At 31.3% G+C, this 20,396-nt stretch overlaps 2 long non-coding RNA genes across 2 annotated transcripts in view; one reads left to right on the top strand and one right to left on the bottom strand.

The window, feature by feature from the left end:
- The window catches only part of LOC145972577 (uncharacterized), a 111,048-nt gene extending 104,108 nt beyond the window's left edge, over positions 1–6,940 (bottom strand). Inside the window, exon 1 of the long non-coding RNA XR_014439215.1 lies at positions 5,489–6,940. This is a non-coding gene — a long non-coding RNA (uncharacterized LOC145972577). The remainder of the gene's footprint in view (positions 1–5,488) is intronic.
- LOC145972576 (uncharacterized) overlaps positions 1–20,396 on the top strand; it is a 169,542-nt gene that overhangs the window by 105,772 nt on the left and 43,374 nt on the right. Inside the window, exon 3 of the long non-coding RNA XR_014439213.1 lies at positions 17,007–17,051. This is a non-coding gene — a long non-coding RNA (uncharacterized LOC145972576). The remainder of the gene's footprint in view (positions 1–17,006; positions 17,052–20,396) is intronic.

Below are 20,396 nucleotides of genomic sequence, written 5' to 3'. Positions count from 1 at the left end.
GGTCACTTCCTGTTTAGCGCGTACAACTGTTCACCTGTCCTACCGTAAAGTTCTCTTTACACACACAACCGTCGCGAAATTCTTAAATTGTCGGTATATTTGTCGAGGTTGCGCAGGAAAAAGTAAAAAGACAAAAAAACAATAGGGACAGGTCGAATAAGTGCCTATCGGTGTTGTGGATATTCCAGCATGGTTATTAATTAGCCGGACATTTTTAACGTATTTCAAAAGTCAACAGCGTGAAATGCGACACATCCGGAAATGGGAGTAGGCCGCTCGTTGCGTGCATCCGCATGTGCGTGAAGCGCGTCTCTAAAATGCGCGTACGATGTTACGCTCGTCTATTAACTGCTAAAAGTTACACACCGGGGAGATTTTCCCGTAAACACAAAAAGGCTTAATCTGCAGCATCATAATTGGAGGGCGGTGTTATGCAACAAGCGCAGCTGACACATCAGATAATTGCGCAGTGAATTAAAACCGACCGATTATGCGATTATTTAAAATAAGCCTCACTTTCAACCGGCAATTATTTCAAAAGAGATAGCGTTACACATCGTGAATTCTGCATTTCCCCTTAAGCAATGTCGACAATTTATTCCAAGCAAGCTGTGCCTCTGACGAATCCCATAGGTCTTTGTTTCTACGATGCAATTTACCGATCTTACATCGCGATATAATTATAAACTTGATTTATTTAAATATTCTACTTTTAAAAAATTACTTATATTCCTAGTAAATAAAATTATATACTCCTGGACAAAATTAACGCATAATTTTTTTCACTTTTTCTTTAAAATTTTTCGTTAAAATTTAAATATCAGCTTTTAATTTTGTCCAGGAGTATATAAACGCGACTTAAATATAGTATCTTCTAATCTCTCTTTTATGATAATTTTTTAAAGTTATAATAATGGATAGCAGATATGACAATTGCTTTGAACGGTCGCGTAGAGGACACGTGTTCAGGATATTGTCCGAATGTAAAAGCGAAACATCTGTATAGCCCGTTTCAATGACACACGATATTAATAATATTCAAAGTGAAATTAGCGACTCTAAAATCGAGGCGAAGGGCACGTGCCCCCGAAAAGAAAAAATTATGCCACACAGAATAGCGCAGGTGATGCGATGGAGGCAGGGAAAGAGAGAACAAGAGGAAGAAAGACTGCTTGCCCGCGGGGGTGTTAAATGAGATCCGCAGAAGAATAAAAGGTCAGTCAGGTGCAGGAATATGAATTAGAGAGAGGTTCGTGGCTCGATTTGTGCGAGCACGTGCAGTCCCGAAATTTTATCGCGGTTTAACATTGCTCGCTGGCCTCTGCACCCCAGAGGCAGTCCAGCTGCTCATTCGATTTTAGGCAACGTCTTTTATGTCCCACCACTTACTTAGATCCGGCGAAACTCTTACCGCGCCTTAGATATTACTGTTACCGAATTCTGATATATATATATTTGTATGAAAATTAATATACGGCCTCTCTTTCTCTCTCTCATTTCATTGTTATTTTACATTGAAATACATGATGTGTTATATAATTATTTTTTATTATGTATTATCAGTATTTTCTATTTTCAATTTTATAAAATTTATTAATTAATTCATAAAATTGAAAATAGAAAATTTATTTATAAATAATTTATTAATTATTTTATAAAATTGTAAACAGAAAATACTGATTATCAATTATTTATACATAGTGCTAGATACACATTTAAAGTTATATATTAACCATGAAATACTTGTTTGATTATGGAATAATATTTATTATTTATATTTCCTTAGAAAAAATATCTCTTATTACTAAAAAACTATTTTTTATTTATTTCTAATTTTATATAGCATACATATAAGTAAGTGATATTAATTTTGTATCAATTAATACGGAAATATAAAATTGAAAAAGAAACAATTTTGCATGACGCGAGCAAAGAATTAATCACTTAACGGATTTAAGCCGATTTGAAAATTGAGCTGTCCGACGCACGTACTAGATATGCAAAGGTGCAGCAGGTTCATAAACGACGGCCCCACCTTATCCGCTGACCTGTCGCCTGTCCGAAGACTCAGCGGAAGCGAGCGATTTGAGCGCTTTTACAGAATGTTTGCTTCGACCTCGCTACACTATATAACACATTCATGTGAACGTATTGGACAAAAGAGCATTATTCTTATTATCATAAGATCTTATAATTGTGTAGTGTCTGTACAAACGCATTAATTAGATATATAGCATTATAATATCTTCGCGTAATTAATGCCTTAGCTTATTACGATATAAAAAAGAAATAAATGATAATTTTTATAATTGTAAAATAAAATATATTATCAAGAAATTTTATTTTGGATACATGCGTTTATCTCTCTCTCTTTCTTTCTCCTTCAAATAAAACAATATTTTCAAATCACTATTTTCTATTTTTAATTCTACAAAATAATACGTATGAAGAAAAATTATTTAAATTCTATAATTTTTAAAAAATCTCTTATTTTATAAATCTCTCCCTATTTCTTTTTTTTTAAATTTAAAAATTTATAATAATATTTATGCGAGAAAATTATGGAGATATGATAAACGCGTTATTTCCATGCTCTTCAACAGTCAGAGATGCAACGTCAGCGACGTCAAGGTGTAATAAAATCGCGACACGTATCGTGCGTGCCTGCAAAAACATATTTTTCATCCAGTTCCAGGAAGTTCGCTTATTAAGGACTCGGTTCTCTCGGAGAGGCGCGATCGCCAGACGCCTTCCGAGAGTAACCGTCAAGTAAAACGTGCGACGAATGGCCGGACCGATAAATGAGGCAATAAATTCTCTCGAATATAACTGAAAGTTACGGAGAATGTCATCCTCTCTTGTCTGCATCCCTCAATACAATTGGCCTCGCGGGAATTTACGAAGATGCGACATGCCTGAGGGAGACTTAGAGATGCGCGATTTAATATCTTGTCCATCGCGTATGCAAACACTGTGACTAAATATCCTGATTAAAATATACAGTGCGAATAAAAATGATTAAATAAGGGTTGTAAATCACGCGGCTTTTCAACGTTCTTTATTTCACACGAGCTTCTATCTTCTTTCGGCCAGGGATACTATGCTCGCTTACTCGCGTATTAGCATAACGTTCTTAAATAATATATCACCTAGGTGCCAGCATCGGGTGAAGTCGAGATAAGTAACTTCCTGCGTGCATACACGCGTCCTTAACCGCAACGCAAACGCGGCCGTTAATGTGCACTACGTAACCGTGCTACCGATCGCATCAGGAACAAAATACGACTGGACATAAAGCGGTGCTTGTTCTGCCTCGAATGCTCTATTTCCGATTGAAGAATTTATTTTTAAACTATACCAATAAATTTATATTTTGAAAAATAATATAAATTAATAATTGTGTGATACTGATTTATTTTTCTTAATAAGAAATTTTTTTCTCTAAACAAAAATCTATCTCTCAAAAAAGAAAATTATGTTTTACGAAAATGCGGGTGTTTTTTTCCTGCAACTGGAATAGAGCAGAAATTTTTTGCGAGATCTAAAAGATATCTTTCCATTATTATCTCCTCAAATTTTAATCAGAGATCAGTGATAATATTTTTATATTCTCTGTATATTCGCGCAAAATGCAGCTGTATTGTGTTGACCCCGCTTTGGTAACCAGAGCTGACCGATCAACTTGAGGATACCGTAGATGACACACCATAAACACGAGATCCATGTTCCGAGTATCTCGGTATTATGATAGCTGTGGTGGACCCCTTTCCTGTCACGTCCTACCTCGGCGTTCCCATCAGAATATCGGTTTTATGAGGACGGGAAGAGAAATATCGTGTGTCCGCCTGTATCCGGAACCGAAACGCGCTATTTTCATGGTAGATCCACGTCAGCATTATGATCGAAGTGATTAATCTCGGTACGAAATGAAATGTCCGGCAATTTAAAAATTGAAAACATTTAGAAATTCTTCACTTTTTATGTCAAATTTAATATAATATTCAAAAATATTCCGCGATGTGTCATTTAATATTTATTATCAACACACAGTGTGTATGTGTGTGTGTGTATATTCGAAAAATTTTAATTTTTCGTTAAGACCAACCAAAGCACTTAAAATTTTTTCTTGCCTGAAAACCGTCAAATTTACACGATTATCTCATTTCGCGATTCGAAATGTACAAGGCGATTATCGCCACTGGTCCGACTTATGATAAAGCAACGTCTGAAACATTCATTCATTTGCATTACCATTCGCAGGCTGGTACTTCCGCATGGCTTTCACCTTTTGCAACGAGCGGAGAGTGTGTGCGTATGAGCAGGTTGCCGTAATGGCACCTGGAATAACAATGCCTCGGTTTTAGCGCCATAGAGTTGTTCTGGCCGCGGGGATCTGCATGCGTTAGGTACAGTGAGAACTACCTAACTCAAGAGGTGGATGAGAGAGGATCGGTTTCGATGTTATCGGACTGCGCCACCCGTGGCTTCTTTTCCGCTTTAGCCACGATCAGGCTTAAATCGCCTCCTTTCCCCTTATTCCTGGCGCAATGTGTTCCATTGCCGCCGGCTAAATTGGTACTGCTCGATTTTTAAATAATTAAGAGAAATAAACACTCGAAGGATAGATACAATAAGATATTCGCAAAAAGATGTGAATTTATATTCTCCTGATTAAATTCTATTTAAAATTAATTATATTCAATTCTTTATAATTAATTATATTAAATTCTTTTGTCTATTTACATTCCAGAAATTTATATTATTTATTATACTATTAATAGCTGCATTTTTTACATAAAACGGATAGATTGTCAGAAATTTTTAAACGCATATAAGCTACGAGAATTGCTTCGATTATAGTCCTATTTATAGCGAGTATTTATGAGTCGTAATCTTCGGCAAATTAATTTTATCGTAAGAAATTTTAAAGAGATATATTTCAAGTACATATTCGTTCTATTACTTTTTGCCATTATAACAAAAAATAATGTAACTCATCGGTATGGTACGCAACAGTGGAATTGTAGTAAACAACGTTAAACGAAAAATACAAATGCATTTAAATTATATAAATATAAATATAAATATATAATTTATAATAAAATGTCTAAAATAATTAATATATAGAAAACTAATTATTAATCGGAATTGAATATTTTACTTGTCTTTTCAAATAGATATTTAATAAAATAAATTGCAAAAAAATTTTAAATATTAGACTTTTAAGAGACGTAATATCAATAAAAATCTATAATTTTTATATAAACAATATAAATAATTATATAAATTTTAAATGCAATGTTGAAATATTTTATACATGCAACTAAAAATAGTAATTAATATAAATATTTTACATATTTCAAAATGAGATCTAAAGTATTTTTTACATGTATTATATTACATTATAATTTAAAATGGATTACTATCGTGGAGATAAACAATTAATTTTACAAGTAACAAACACAGTAAATAATTTATAAATGTTTACCTCAGGGTTGGTCCACTGGTGCTCGATGCTTTCCCGGGTCATCTCCTCCTCTTTTTGTCATCTTTTTGGTTGCCTCTTCATATTGGCACAATATTCGCACAATATTCACTCGCGAAGGCGCGATTTAATTATAATCAATAAAATACGACGATCGCACAACACTTTACACGGCACTCCCTACATTAATCAAAACATATGACGCGCACTTTATTATATTGCGACAAAAAAATAAAAACTACGATCTGTCCTCCCTCCTCCTCGATACTCGAAATCACGCGGCTGAATTTAGCGTTCTGCGACGATGTTACGTTGCTACATGTTCACATCTTAGGATGATTTTACTATTTAGGATTATAAAAAAATATAAAAATATAAATTAAACAAAAATAAAGATAAATTAATATTAAAGATAAATATTCACAGCAATATTTGGGAATATAATTAGTTAATTTTGCGAACTGTTTCCGCGATAAATTGAATAATTCTCGCGAAATACGTGCTTTGATAAACAGGTAAACAATGTACAAAATCCAAATTTAGTACATGACTGATAAATTAATAACAACTATACTTATTAATTAAACGCGTTGCCGTTTGATTCAAAGTCAATTGATACTCTATTTTTGATGATTGTGTAATATTTTGTTAATGATCAAAATAGTATACGAAAATAAGACTAGCGATATCAAACAATATTATGCGAATCGAATTAATCGTGATTAGTTAGGACGCGATAAATCGACAGAAAGTATATTGTTGAAATCAAATATGCAAGCATAATACATTTCTAATATTAAGCATGATATGAAATTCCGCGAGATGTATGTATGTATTATTAATAATCAGCCGACGTATATATCATGTATATTCATACTTGAAATCAAATAACCATCGTCATTTACACGTCGTTTGTCGCGAGAAATAATCAATCGCACGTATGTGTGATAATAATTGTTAATCGTAATAATTATAAGAAATTCAGACATTATCGGAAAGTATTATTCATGTAACGACGCACGAACAATTCACACTGTTGTCTGCTGCTCGTTCGACTGTGGAATGTGACAAGGTCGCGTAAAAACAGTACGCCGTACGATTGTTATTATCGCGTTCAATGCGCAGAAAGTACGCGACATGTATACAAACACACACACTTCGGTGGGATATATTCGTGAATTATGAAATATTTTAAATTGACAATATTAATAAATTGATATCTATCACGATTTTTTATTTATTTTTGACGATTTTGCGATTTGTATATTACTGTGTGCTCTCAATTTGAAAAGTGATGAGAAAATTACATTTAAATCGAGAAAGAAAATTCAAAGTAAACAGAAATACATTTGTAAATTACGAATAAAATATTTTAATAAATTGATAATATTAATAAATTAGCATCTATCACGATTTCTTGTTACTCTTTGATGACTAGTGTATTTGCGACTCGTGTATTATTGTGTGCTCTCGATTTGAAAAAGTGAAGAAAATTATATTTAAATCAGCAAGAAAAGCGAACAGAAATATTATACATTCAAAGTCAAGTATATTTAAAGAAATAATTATATCGCAATAAAACATAATTTGCAATTCGCATTCTCTCTGTTATTTCAATTCTCGCTTAAAACGTAGAAATACCTGTTTCGAAATACATAATTACTAATTGTTTATAAGAATAATAATAAATATCCCATCTAATACTCGTCGTTATTATACATTTTGAAGGATAATATTACGACGCGGAAAAACAACGCATGCGCCGAATTTTACGTACGCCGTCCATGCGTACGTAGTGTATACATGTATTGTTTATACGCAGCACCTTGAATTATTATTCGCACGGTGAGACTCGAGCGGGTAGCAAGTACAGATTTTTGTCGTCGTATTACGTTTCTAGTAAGTACGTAATCGTCTCATACAACTATACTATAATTAGCAATGATTAATACGCGCAATTAATTAACTTTTTCGATAAATGATGCGTAAGAATATTGTAAAGGAAATTGATCTTAATCAACAGATAACATATCGGCTATTTATCGAATTGTATATTTCACGAGGTTCATGTTGGAAATGTATACTGTGCTTGCTACCATTTTGATCACATTTTCTGATATTTTAATTAATAATTAACTCGCGCACGGAACTCGCGATAAGTTAGGTTAGGTAAATAAAACGTCGCGAGTGTTGTAACAGATCGATCCCGTTGTGCGTTTAATTAGACGATCGTTATTTTAATGCTGCATTTTAATCTATCAACTGTTGTAAATTCGACATTTACATCATTGTAATTTACGCGAAACGTGTATTTCTCGCGAGATTTATTCCGTCAAGCTCTGTCGTGCGAATCTAACCATCCAGAAAACTAAATATATTTTCGAACACCTTATCTTGAATTTTATTTACTTCTACTTATTTTGTTTCAATTCTTCTATTTATTCAATTATATTGTAACGCGACTTAATGAAATTTCTCAAACTGCGAACATGTAGTATACATTTACACCAGAACTATGGACCATCGCATACAAAATTGTATAGTTGCATATGCGTAGCATAAGACCATATGGACCAATGAGCATCGAGTATTATGTTATGTAAGTCAATATGACGACTTAATACTCGATGCTCATTGGCCCATATGACCTTATGCTATGCATATGCAATTTCATGTGCGATGGCCCTAACATTGAATAACATGAATTTGGTCGCATAAATTTGAACGGATAATAATTTTCCCGTTGCTTTTTCGTCGTGATGTAAAGTGCGCGCCGCGTATTAATTTCGAGATCACCATGCGAAACAGTATCCGTATAAAAGTAATTAGTGCACGCATATTTAAATGTGTTTCCGCGAGTGAGTGTCATCGAGTACCATGAAGAAGCAATCAAAGTAACTGAGAGAGGAGGAAGTCCTGGAAGGCATCGGACGACGGAGCAACAGTGAGGTTAGCATTTATAAAAAAAATTATATTTATATTATTTGATATTTATATCTATTAATTGATTGTTTATTCCATGATAGATTATATAATATCACAATAGAAATTCATTTTTGAATTATTGCGTAATATAATGCATGTAAAATATTCTAGATTTTATTTTTAAATATTTATATATATGTACAGAAAAAAAATATTTCTTATAAATCGACTAACATTTTTATAATAATATTTGTTTATTAAAATATTTATTAAAAATCAACTAATATTTTTTATATATAATTACATAAAATATTTTAATAACGTGCTTGAAAGATTTATATTATTAATCATTTAAATTATTTATAAATTAGATTTATTTTTTAGTAATTTATACTTAACACATTTTTTGGGGAATTATATACAATTTTCTTTATTAAATAGCCATTTAAAGGACGAATCAAAAATTTTAATTACATGCAATATTAATTTTTTTGTTTGGTACGTTTATAGCACGTTTATAAAAAAAATTTATGTTATAGTATAATACATGACGATTACCTTTATACAAAAAATGAAATGATAGAAGATATATAAATTAATAATAAATTAATTAATTAATAAAAATGCTTCGTGCTCCAAGTATGTATAAATATAATTTTTTGTTTTAAAAATACTTCAAATTTCAGCCAAATTTTCTCACAGTTATTATAAGACACATAATTAAATAATTGTTTTTTAATAGAGCTATTATTACTTACATTGATAAATTATTTAGCATTCGTATTACTAGCTTATCTATCTGATTGCATTAAAGTATCATTACTTATCGTTATTAACGCTGTCCAGCAATGCGTTACTTAATAAAATAGCTACGCTTCGTTGCACTCTCGTCCAATTAACTACTATAGATAAATTAATTGCGCGTGCATCATTATTAAACCATTAAGATTGATGCGCGGCATATATGTAATAAATACCAACGATTCTCCTGCAAGATTTTCCGAAATGCTCCGTATAATACTGACATTTATAACAGTGCGTATCTACCCTTTGGCGATGCAACTATCGTATGGTCTTATCGTACCACGAATGTATAATAAGCAGTAAGACACCGTCAAGGTGTGCGTTTACGTGTTTGATCTATGATCTTCCGGTGATCTTATCGGATGGTGGGGATGTAAAGCATAGAGAACGGCACATAAGACGAGTATTTTAGAATTCTTTCTCACATATTTAGTTGGATTTTTATCTAAATAAATCTAATTATTTAAAATTAAAATCTAATAACTTTATCTAAATGTGCAAAATTGTAAGATAAAATAAAAATAATTAATATTTAAAAAATAACAATAAAAAATAGAATACAATTACAAAATAAAAGCTGAGATGCGATAATTAGAATGCAAGAATGAAAAAATTTTTTCCTTTTTGTTTTACTAATGTATTGTAAAATATTCAATTTTCGAGTATAAATTAAATACAAATATTTTAAATCACTTTTTGATCCATTTTTAGCATAATATTGATATCAAAGATCAATTTTGATAAATGATTCAAATTGTAATGCTGAAAATTGATCAAAAAATGATCCGAAACATTCATACTTAATTTATATTTTGTAACGAAATTTTGTAATATATTAATAAAAAATACTTTGTTTTATTCTTACGTTTTAATTATCGCGTCTCAGTTCTTATTTACCATTTTCGTTACTTAATAATTAATATTTAATTAATTTTTATACTATCTCTAAACGCATTAACATGTGACGCAAATTTTATCTATCTTTATGTGCGAGATGTATCAGAGGTATTACATAATAAGTTAAAGATAGAAATCTCAAAAAAATTTAATTTACTCGGTGTGTATCGTTCTACAATACACGAGAAACGTATTGTTTCTTATTCACACTTTGAAATCGCAATAATGATATAATCAGTATTGTATGAATCCGCGTGCCCTCGTTTGTTTTCTTACACAGATTATCTCAATGCAGATTTAGAGTTAATTATAAATTGAGCTCCGACTTTCCTCTGGTTTTCTTCATATGTTATTTTTCGAGGATTATAATTTACCGTTCTGCGTAAGCTATTCTATGACAGATAACCGGATAAATATAGGCTTGACTCTATATTTAACTAATCAAGGACGCGAAATGAACTCCAATTCGGCTAAGTTTATTGTTCTTAGCAAATTTATTAAGTTAATAACGATCGTTTACTCAAGGTGTGCCACATACCGTATGGCTGCGATTAATCAGATTTTACATCGTTTACAGAATGTCATAACACAGAATTCTTGACAGATTAATGATCGCGCACTATCCATTCCTTTCATTTCACACGCACCACATACTCTGTTATGTTTATTATAGTGGATATAGTGGGACACGAATCTATGTATTGTTATGAATTTCTTCCGAGCTTAAATCTCTATTAAATATTTAGATAGATATAGATATTATCAAAATGCTGTAAATTCTTATTGCAATAAATAATAATTTTATATTGCAATTAGAAATTTAAATCTACATTGAAATTCGAAAAAAATTTCTAACATTTTATTATTTCTGCTGAGATCAATATTTATTTATCTGCATTAATTTCACGCAATTATAATAATTAAATCTATAGTAATTCAATCACAACATACATATATATATATATATATATATATATATATATATATATATATATATATAACATATTATATATATTGTTTATATATAATAAAATTAAAATTAAATTTAATTATATATAACGTAATTCTAATCTTCTCAGTAAGAGAAAAACTTATGTATAAGGAGTTATGATGATTATAACATTTTAGTCTGTCGCTCTTTCATTATAGCACACAAAATTCCGTCTGATTGATATAACAATGGGTTATGAATCGCCAGATTGCTGACTATTGGTCAAAACCGATCAAACGTTCATTTTTATTTCATGTTAATATTCTAATTATGACCTGTCTGTCCGTGTGTGATCCGCAATTCGTATAATGTTCTCGTCACTATACCTCGACAACACTAATTCCATCCTGCCATACGATCATCGAGAAATGAATTCGCTTCTCTATTAATCGCAGGCAATTATGGCCAAAATTACTATTCTTATTATTATGCGTTTCTTTTCGTGAATTTTTGACGAATCGAATTTTACGTTAAACTAAAGACAATAATCAGATTAAATTTTTTATACTAGGCAATTGTATATATATAATTACATATATACACATATATATATCACGTATATATTTATCTCACTTAAAAATGTATCTAAACAAAACATTTTCTTTTCATTTTTATAAAATCAAATAAATAAATAGTAATTAGTTTTTTTATACTTAATTATTACATGGAATAAATCATATATAAAGAAAATTTTGTTATTAGAAAAATATTAAAGAGATGAAGGAAAAATAAAGGAAAATTACTTCCTTAAATGTGACAGTTATTCCAATTAGTAATTCTATAATTCTAAAAAAAAAACTTGAAATTACCGTTACACAAAGATACATTTTTGTAAACTTTAACACGTTGACTCCAAAATGCAAAACGTCCCGACATTGCACGCGTTCGTGATGTAAACGTTCTTCCTAAAATACCTCGCACGCGTTCACGTATTTTTGTCCGGGTGCGCTGACGTTAGTCCGGAAGAAACCATACATGAGGACCGGTCAACTGTAGGGTCAAAAGTGCACGAGGGTGGGCCAGGGTTAGTTGTCCCCCGAGTGAAGAGCACGACGGATGCTCGTGGAAGAGCCGGGAAATGGAAGAATCGCGAAGGCGGTGGCGGCATGAAAGGTGGACACGAGACGTGGAGGCGGTGGAGAGGAGACGACGAGGGCATCTGCCTCTCCTTACAATTAAACGAAGCCTCAGAAGCCCTCGAATGCGAGCGGCCGTCGTGCAGTCAACAGCTGCGTATCTGAATACTAATTTGAAATGTTTACACACCCGCGTGCACTTATCGTGCGCTCTTACACCCGGCACCCACGCTCCTAGGATTCTCCAATTCTAGTAACGGCGAGAAATCGCTAATAGGCGATACTTGGGTCTCTAATACTCGTGAGTGAAAAAAGAAAACGATAAGTTTATTACGAAAAAAATGTTCAATTTATTCATGAATAAATTATTTGTTGAAATATATATATATATATATATATATATATATATATATATATATATATATATAATTATGTTGAAATATATATATATATATATATATATATATATAATTGCTGCTTTAATATAACGGCAATTAATATATATATATATATATATATATATATATATATATATATATATATATTAATTGCCATTATATTAAAGCAGCAATTGTATAAATACATCTTTATGTGACAATTCTAATGATTTTGAACTTGAAAGGCTTAGAAAAATAAATAATGTTATCTATTGTATTTTTTTAATGAATTTCTGTCTTTCTATCGTATTTTTTATAATAAAAAATAAATAAATTATTTGCTGAAATAATTAAAATTTTCACATGAATTCTGAAATATTTATTAATGACAAAAAAATATAAATAGAATATAAATGTATAATATATATATAAATAGAAGACGAAACAATTTTAATGATAGCGTATAAAAAAAATAAAACTGAAATTTGATTATGTTACATTGATTTAAAGATTATCGAATTAATAGTAATTTACATTTACATACATAATGACGGATTCACTAGTTAATTAATGAAACTTAAACTTCGCTGCTTGGAATGTCAATCGGTTTTCAGCGTACAGATACGTGATGAGATATTGCCTCTTGTACTATGATATATTCTTATTTCTTCCTTTAGTTTTAAAATTTGTGTTAATTATTTTATCAATTGATAATTATATTAACTGAAATAAAAACTATGTTGACTATATTTTTTACATGCAAATATATATCATTTTTATATTCTCTCAAATAATTATTTCGCTTTTTACATCAGTTTAATAATAATAATAAAATACTTTCTCATTAAATATTTATAAATCAAACTTTAATCAAAAATATTAGCTAGAAATATTATTAAATGTTCATTTTTTTTTTCTAGAATCATTGACTAGTGAAATCTTAAAGTAGACCACTCGATATGTCTACAGTTTGATTATAAGAAATGTCAGAGCGATAAGAAGAAAAAATGCTTTACTAAAGAAAAACGAAATAAATCGTATACTCGATTTTAAGTCCAATTTATATTTTTAAATTTTAATTCGCGCAGAGTAGATCTGAAATCTCATGAATCCCCTCGTCGGCTCGCTCATTTCCATACTGATCTGCCGACAGTCGTGGGCCTCCAATAAAACGAATGGTCAAATATTTATGAAGATGTAACCATTATTTTGATAAGAGGGCCTCGAAGTGATACCGGTACCCTTTTCGAAACCCGTTTTAAAGTATAGGAAGGGTGCTCGAGAGAGTGCGAATATAAACGCGTCCACGCTTGTCCCCCGGGGTCCGCGCTAAGATCCGACTCCTGTTTCAATATTGGGGTAGGTATAGAGGGGCCGAGAGTGAGCGGATGGATGAAATATGTTTGGGGGCGTCTCGCTTACAGCCGCGATAAGGTATTCCAAATAAACTTATCGCATAATGCTCATTTTTCACGAGCGTTTTGTCTACGAGATCGTGGTCTGATATATTAACTCTTTCGCTCGCATATTTATAAGATTATAAGAGATGGCAATGCGACTATATTTTTTCACATGTTATTTTGCATACATTATTAAATATCCTTATGTATGCAGCTACTAAATATTAAATATCTTTATCATGTATATAGCTAAAAATTAAATATTAAAATACTAAATATTAAATATCCTTATCATGTAATTATCACAAGGAAAAAAAGTAATTAATTTAAATAGTTTTGAAAAGTAAAATGTGGGCAAATGTAATATAAACATATTTATCGGTGTTGTATGATATAAATATTTGCAAATAGATCTTCCACTTGTTCATAAATCTTTTATAAATTTTTTAAACATAAAATAATATAAAAATATTTATACGAATAATATTGGATTAATATGATAAAAATACGATTAACACGATTTAAAGAATAAATTTATATTATTCAAAATCTTTTAAAAATAAAGGATTAAGGAAAATATTTACATATTTTTTAATTATTATAATAATTAATACAACCCATAATAATATTACTAATACATTCATCAGTTATCGAATCGTATACGTATCGTTGTATACGATTACATTTGTCGCCTCAATGAACCGAAGTATACGATTTCTCGCGGTGCGAATTAAACGTTCAGTTTAGTGGATTCTTCACGCAACATTTATAAAGCAGAGATTAAGCAACTAGTGCGAGAAAGGGTGTTGGAAGTCGACTTGGAAAAATTACTTGCATTTTCATAAATTTCCAACAGCTTAATACTTTATGCATGCAGGATCGCGGATTTGTCTCGGTAAGCTGAGAATGTCCACGTGCGAAGGTCCGTTATATGTATAGAGCAGTCTCTCTGCATAGGATCGTGCAAGATCGAGGGGGGAGGAAGGGAGAGCACCCTTTTCGAGCCGCCCTTCTGCTAAAGCTGCCCCCGCCCTGCGCCTCTCCGTCTCGCAGCCACCGTACCCGTCAATATAGAAATAGAAATGGCACGCGTGGGGTAGCGCGGGCACGTGTACGCCGAGGGTGAGCCACCCCTGGTGTTCAAACTCCGTGTGCAAGGTGCCTTTACGGTTATTGTGCAGCGACATTCGCCACGGCATTTTATTAAAACCCATCGAGGTTCGGACGCGTCCTCGCGTGAGGATTTCGCTGGGATTCCGGCATTCTGTGCGCGATATGATGCTAAATTTGTCGCGACCGGTACGTGAGCGGGGTCTCAATTAAGAGGATCCGTAAGACTGGAGTCCGTGGATCAAAATGGCCGATAATTTGCATGAATAATTTGGCGAGAAATACGGAATATTCGTGGCACGTTTGTCTAAATGTGAGAATTCTGGTATTTTGACGTTTCGTAATGTTGATTATTGTAATATTATACTGATGTAAACACACACACACACAATCATACGCGTAATTATACAAGTTTATCTACATACTTTTTTTAAATCACTTAAATTAAATTGCACAAAACTTTTTATGCATGCTCAATATCTATAGCACGAATCATAATACTCACCGCGACCAATCCACTCAACTCAAGCTTTCTTTCATGTTATCCATATGAGCTCTCAATGGTCCGGTGAAGCGCGGCATTTTTTTATCGTGGGTGTTATCGATGATTGAAACGATAAGGTCTATCGATGCTTTTTACGAGACGTGCTTTGAAGTACCTTTACGCAGTGTGTGCTTTATGAATCTAACACAGATATCGGTACGAAGCAGTGCGAACTCACAAAGGCATAAAAACCTGGCGTTTGGATCCTCCCTTGAACAAACGCTCCATGTACATTTCATCGTACTATAAATCGACACGCTGAATTTAGATCATATGTATATCCGTAAAATGAACATCGACAGGTATCCGTAGAGAAATATTCAGATTTACATCCATTTGTGCGTAACAGCACTTCTACTAGTTGAACAGTCAAGAAAAGTCACATGTTTGAAAAAACATATTATACATGTTTCTATACAAAAATAAAATGTTTATAAAATTCTACATATAATCTTTTAATAATTTAAATTAAATATAATTAAATAATTTAAATTATAAATAAATCTAAACTAAAAACTGAAAAAGGAATTAAAGAAAAAAGATTTTTATTATATCTATGGTATTTTATGATAATTTGTTATTGAAGAGAATAATTCTTTTTGGAATTATTATATATAATTATTCTGTTATAAGAGAGAAAATATCTGTTTATTTTATCGTATCAAATATATGAAAGCCAATATGCATACAATAATAATTTTTTTAAACATGAGAAGCATGTAAAGAATAAAAGTGCATCACTAATTAAAATTATAATTGTAAAAATGACAGCGCGGTATGTCTAGTACACTTCCGCTTGCGCTTTCAGTCGTCGCCGATATATTGAACAATGTGGATGTGTTGTGTTTAACATGACGATGTTAATTCCAAATGCGACATGCAGTCAATCATTCGATTTCTTAATACGAAAGAAGAATCTCTCTCCAGAAGAAATTTATTAATTCCACGGATTATTAATGTTTATGGTAATGTTATGAACAAACAAAATATTGCAAAGTGTTACCGTGACTTTAATACAGAAAGAAAAATGAAGCATTTTTTCTTCATCATGAAATTCCGTTCTTTTCGCACTAAAATCACTTGGCACGTGAACAGATCTTGTCAGGTTTTGATCCGAAGTTTTCAATGAAAAGAATAAAATCTCCGAACCGCTCGAATTTTACATTTTTTTCTTTATACGTACATGCGTTTATAACCTTAGTTTTGTGTTAAGATTCTGTTTCAGTGTTATTTGTTGTCTGCACATTCGGAATAGATATTCCTGATTGCAATGTTTATTTTGTAATTATCACTCACACGCATATTTTTAAACTTATGCATATATTTATGCATTTATTTTTTAATTATCTTGGACGTTATTATAATTTGAATCTTATCTTTATATTTGTATGTTGCAGATCAACATAATCTACATAATCGACTCCGCTGGTGCACATCGATCGGTGAGTCAAGACAAACTTTTATTTTATGATAAAATATGCCAAGTATATATATATTAATTCTTGATTTTTTTACTTTTACATACAAATTCAGATATTCATTTTTCATATACTTGGTGTATGTTTTTACCTCTCTCTTTATATATATATTTATATTGTAATGAAATATTTCCGATATCTGGCAATCGGCCGGTCCATTCCGCACTGTTCATGTAAACAGTTAATCTATATCCCGAGCAAGCAGCGATGTAATATTATGCGGCGGGCAAGTCTCATTATACTTGTAAACCGTCCGAGCTTCGATACGACTTAACATGTACGCGTACGTGCGTATACGTGGATCTAGGTACGCGTGCGTAGGTGCGTGCGTATACGAGACGAGCAAAGGTTCATTCGACGGCGCATAAACGGACATGTGAGAATGCCCGCTTATCGGTATAGGTACTAATTGTGGAAACACACGTATATTCTTCTCCATTAAGTGGTCGCGCTATTTTCATCGGTTCCGTCGCGCGAGTGCCCGGAGTGTCAATCGGCGAGCGAGCGCTCGGTTTTCGCGCGCGTGCTTCCAGCGTCCTGCCATATACTGCGAGTACATCTAGTCTAACATATAGCATTTGAATTTTTTACGGTACGTTTACATTTCCATACCGTTTCCTCTTTACCGTTCGCTCCACGCACCGAGAACAATGCTCGAGATCTGACGCCGATAAATTGATTTTTACGCGACATACGTAACTTTCTTTACGCGTCCGTCTCTCTGGATTTCTTTATTACCCACTTCATTTCCTATCCCTCCCTCGAGCCGTATAATACTGCTTAGGCGCGAAACCACGGACAAAATTATATTACATTTACATTGGAATTAGCAAAGCTAATTCGATTGTTTTTTTTTAACATACGAACAGTGTCAGCTATATCAGGTAGGTCAGAAACCGTAACAATCGAGATTTCATATGTAAAATAAGTCAAAAAGATAGAATAAAATTATGTTTTATATAAGATTTCCTTTTCGACAAAATTGACTTTAAAAATTAATATAACATTTACACTTAATTATTTATTTATGCTTTTTATGCTTAAATTACTTGTAATGACTCTGCATCTCATATGTATCGTATATATCAAGATAAATTTTATATATAACGATAATGTATTAATATATAAATACGTAAATATAAAAGTACATTTCATTTAAAATGCAGTGACTTAAAATAATTTACACTAAATAAAGTACTAAAGAAGAGATGGAAGGTGAGGAAAAGAAAGAATAGAATTATGTGTAAAAATATGAAGATAAATTTTTTCAATAAAGGATATATATTATTAATAAAATATTATATTTCTTTTAAATATTTTAATAGCTGTTATCAAAATAAATTCGATAATGTATAACAAAAATTATTAGAAATTATTCCATTTTATATAAACAAAAATATGTTATCAATTTTCCGATTTTTAAAATCAATTATTTCGGAAATAAAATTTTATATAGACAAAATTTATTGTCTATTTTCGACTTATTTGTGTACAAGAAATCATTTGCTCTTCCGCTATATTATGTTTCTGACCTACTTTATACATGTATGGTGAATAGAAGTTTATATGCTTGAAAAAAACCAAATGATATAAGGAAACCTATTAATATCAGGAAAAGATACACATAATTGAATATGCAATTGAATTTTTATCTTAGAAAGATACATAAATTATTGCTTTGCATTTTATACATCAAGGAGGACGAATTTAAAGATTTGATCTCGTACATTTAAAAAAGATATTACAAAACATATAGTAGTATAATAAAAATCTGGGGAAAAATACATAAAACATTAATTACGTGATTAAATATTTCTTAATATAATATAATCCAAATAAATAAACATCTAAAATAATATAATCAAAACGATTATTAAAGAGATTTTCCATTTTAGCTTCAATAGCTGAATTCCTATCAATTAGAATATATATGAAACAACTGTTTATAGCTATATATGATTAGTCATTGATAGCTCGAAATACAATGGAATCCCTCACATTGCTTTCGAGGTCACACACAAATGAGTTATTAAAAATCACCTTTTATGCTAACCGAAATCGGCCAATGACGTCGATATGCTTATGATCGAACCATCTATATTTATAAGATCTATATCGCAGGATATCAGGGTCTAACACAGGTTTGCTCTTTGACCTACGTAAATATATAATACATCCGTTCAAAATTTATACTTTTATCATAGATAATATCGCTGCTTATGATACATCAAAGGGCAATCTGAGGTATTCCAATAGTGAAATGCAATATATGAACAATATACAGCTCATACTTATTAATATACTGTTATGCATATGCGATAGACTTCTTTTAATGTGTGTGTTTGTGTGTGTGTTTTATAATAAATTAAAATTTCTTTATATGTATATTCAATGTGTAATAATACCATTATATGTATTTAAAGAATCTACACACACACAATATATTTGATATCGTCAGTCTTATTTAATACGTGAATCTTCGAAATTTGACCTAATTAATTTGATTAGCAAACATTTAATAATCTTTGCGATTAATCGGATATAAAATCCCATTCTACTTCACTCTATTACGTGCACGAACAAGCTTTACATACCTATCCCTAAAAAAAGGAGAAAGAGATGGAAGTTGTTGATGTTGCTGGTCGGCTTTCAATCTCTCTTTTTACATCGAGGACCGCCTTGTCGACATTCACATATTGCGATATTATGGATTCAATGCGATGCATATGGTTGTCACTCGCCCGCATCTTCTCATGGGGATGTATAATATCTACTCCTGAATATATACATATACGAATAGGCAGATACACATGCATTTGAATGCGTTAATATACAAGCACGTCAATGTACACGTGCGCATATATGTTTATGAGTACGTGAGTACTTATATAGGGGTCAACATATATGTGTGTATATATATATATATTTTTTTTTCCTTACTTTTCCATTGGCATGTAGAAGGGACGCAATCGATATTTTAATTTTCTTGGTTGCGTAAACTCACTGTATTGATTAATATAAAAATTAGCACAAAAATTACTTTGATTTATAACGAGTACAACATGAAATGTGAAAAAAAAATATAAAGCTTATATAATCTGTAATATATGTATATTACCTTTGCACATGGAAAATATTGACAATTAATTTGATAATATTAATTATACAAAATTATATAAAAGATAATTTAATATAGATTCATGTAATGTTTCGCTAATTTAATATATCAAGTATAATTTAATATCGCAATCTTCGCGGTTTCAAGGTTTAAATTAATTCAATATGCAACTAAATCTCATCATAATGCCT

Source organism: Camponotus vicinus, unplaced genomic scaffold (genome assembly GCF_025532165.1).
Source record: "Camponotus vicinus isolate PSW18456_S1 unplaced genomic scaffold, iyCamVici1.0 SCAF_5, whole genome shotgun sequence".
Classification (NCBI taxonomy): Eukaryota; Metazoa; Arthropoda; class Insecta; order Hymenoptera; family Formicidae; genus Camponotus; species Camponotus vicinus.
This window is presented reverse-complemented; position numbering and strand designations above follow the sequence as displayed.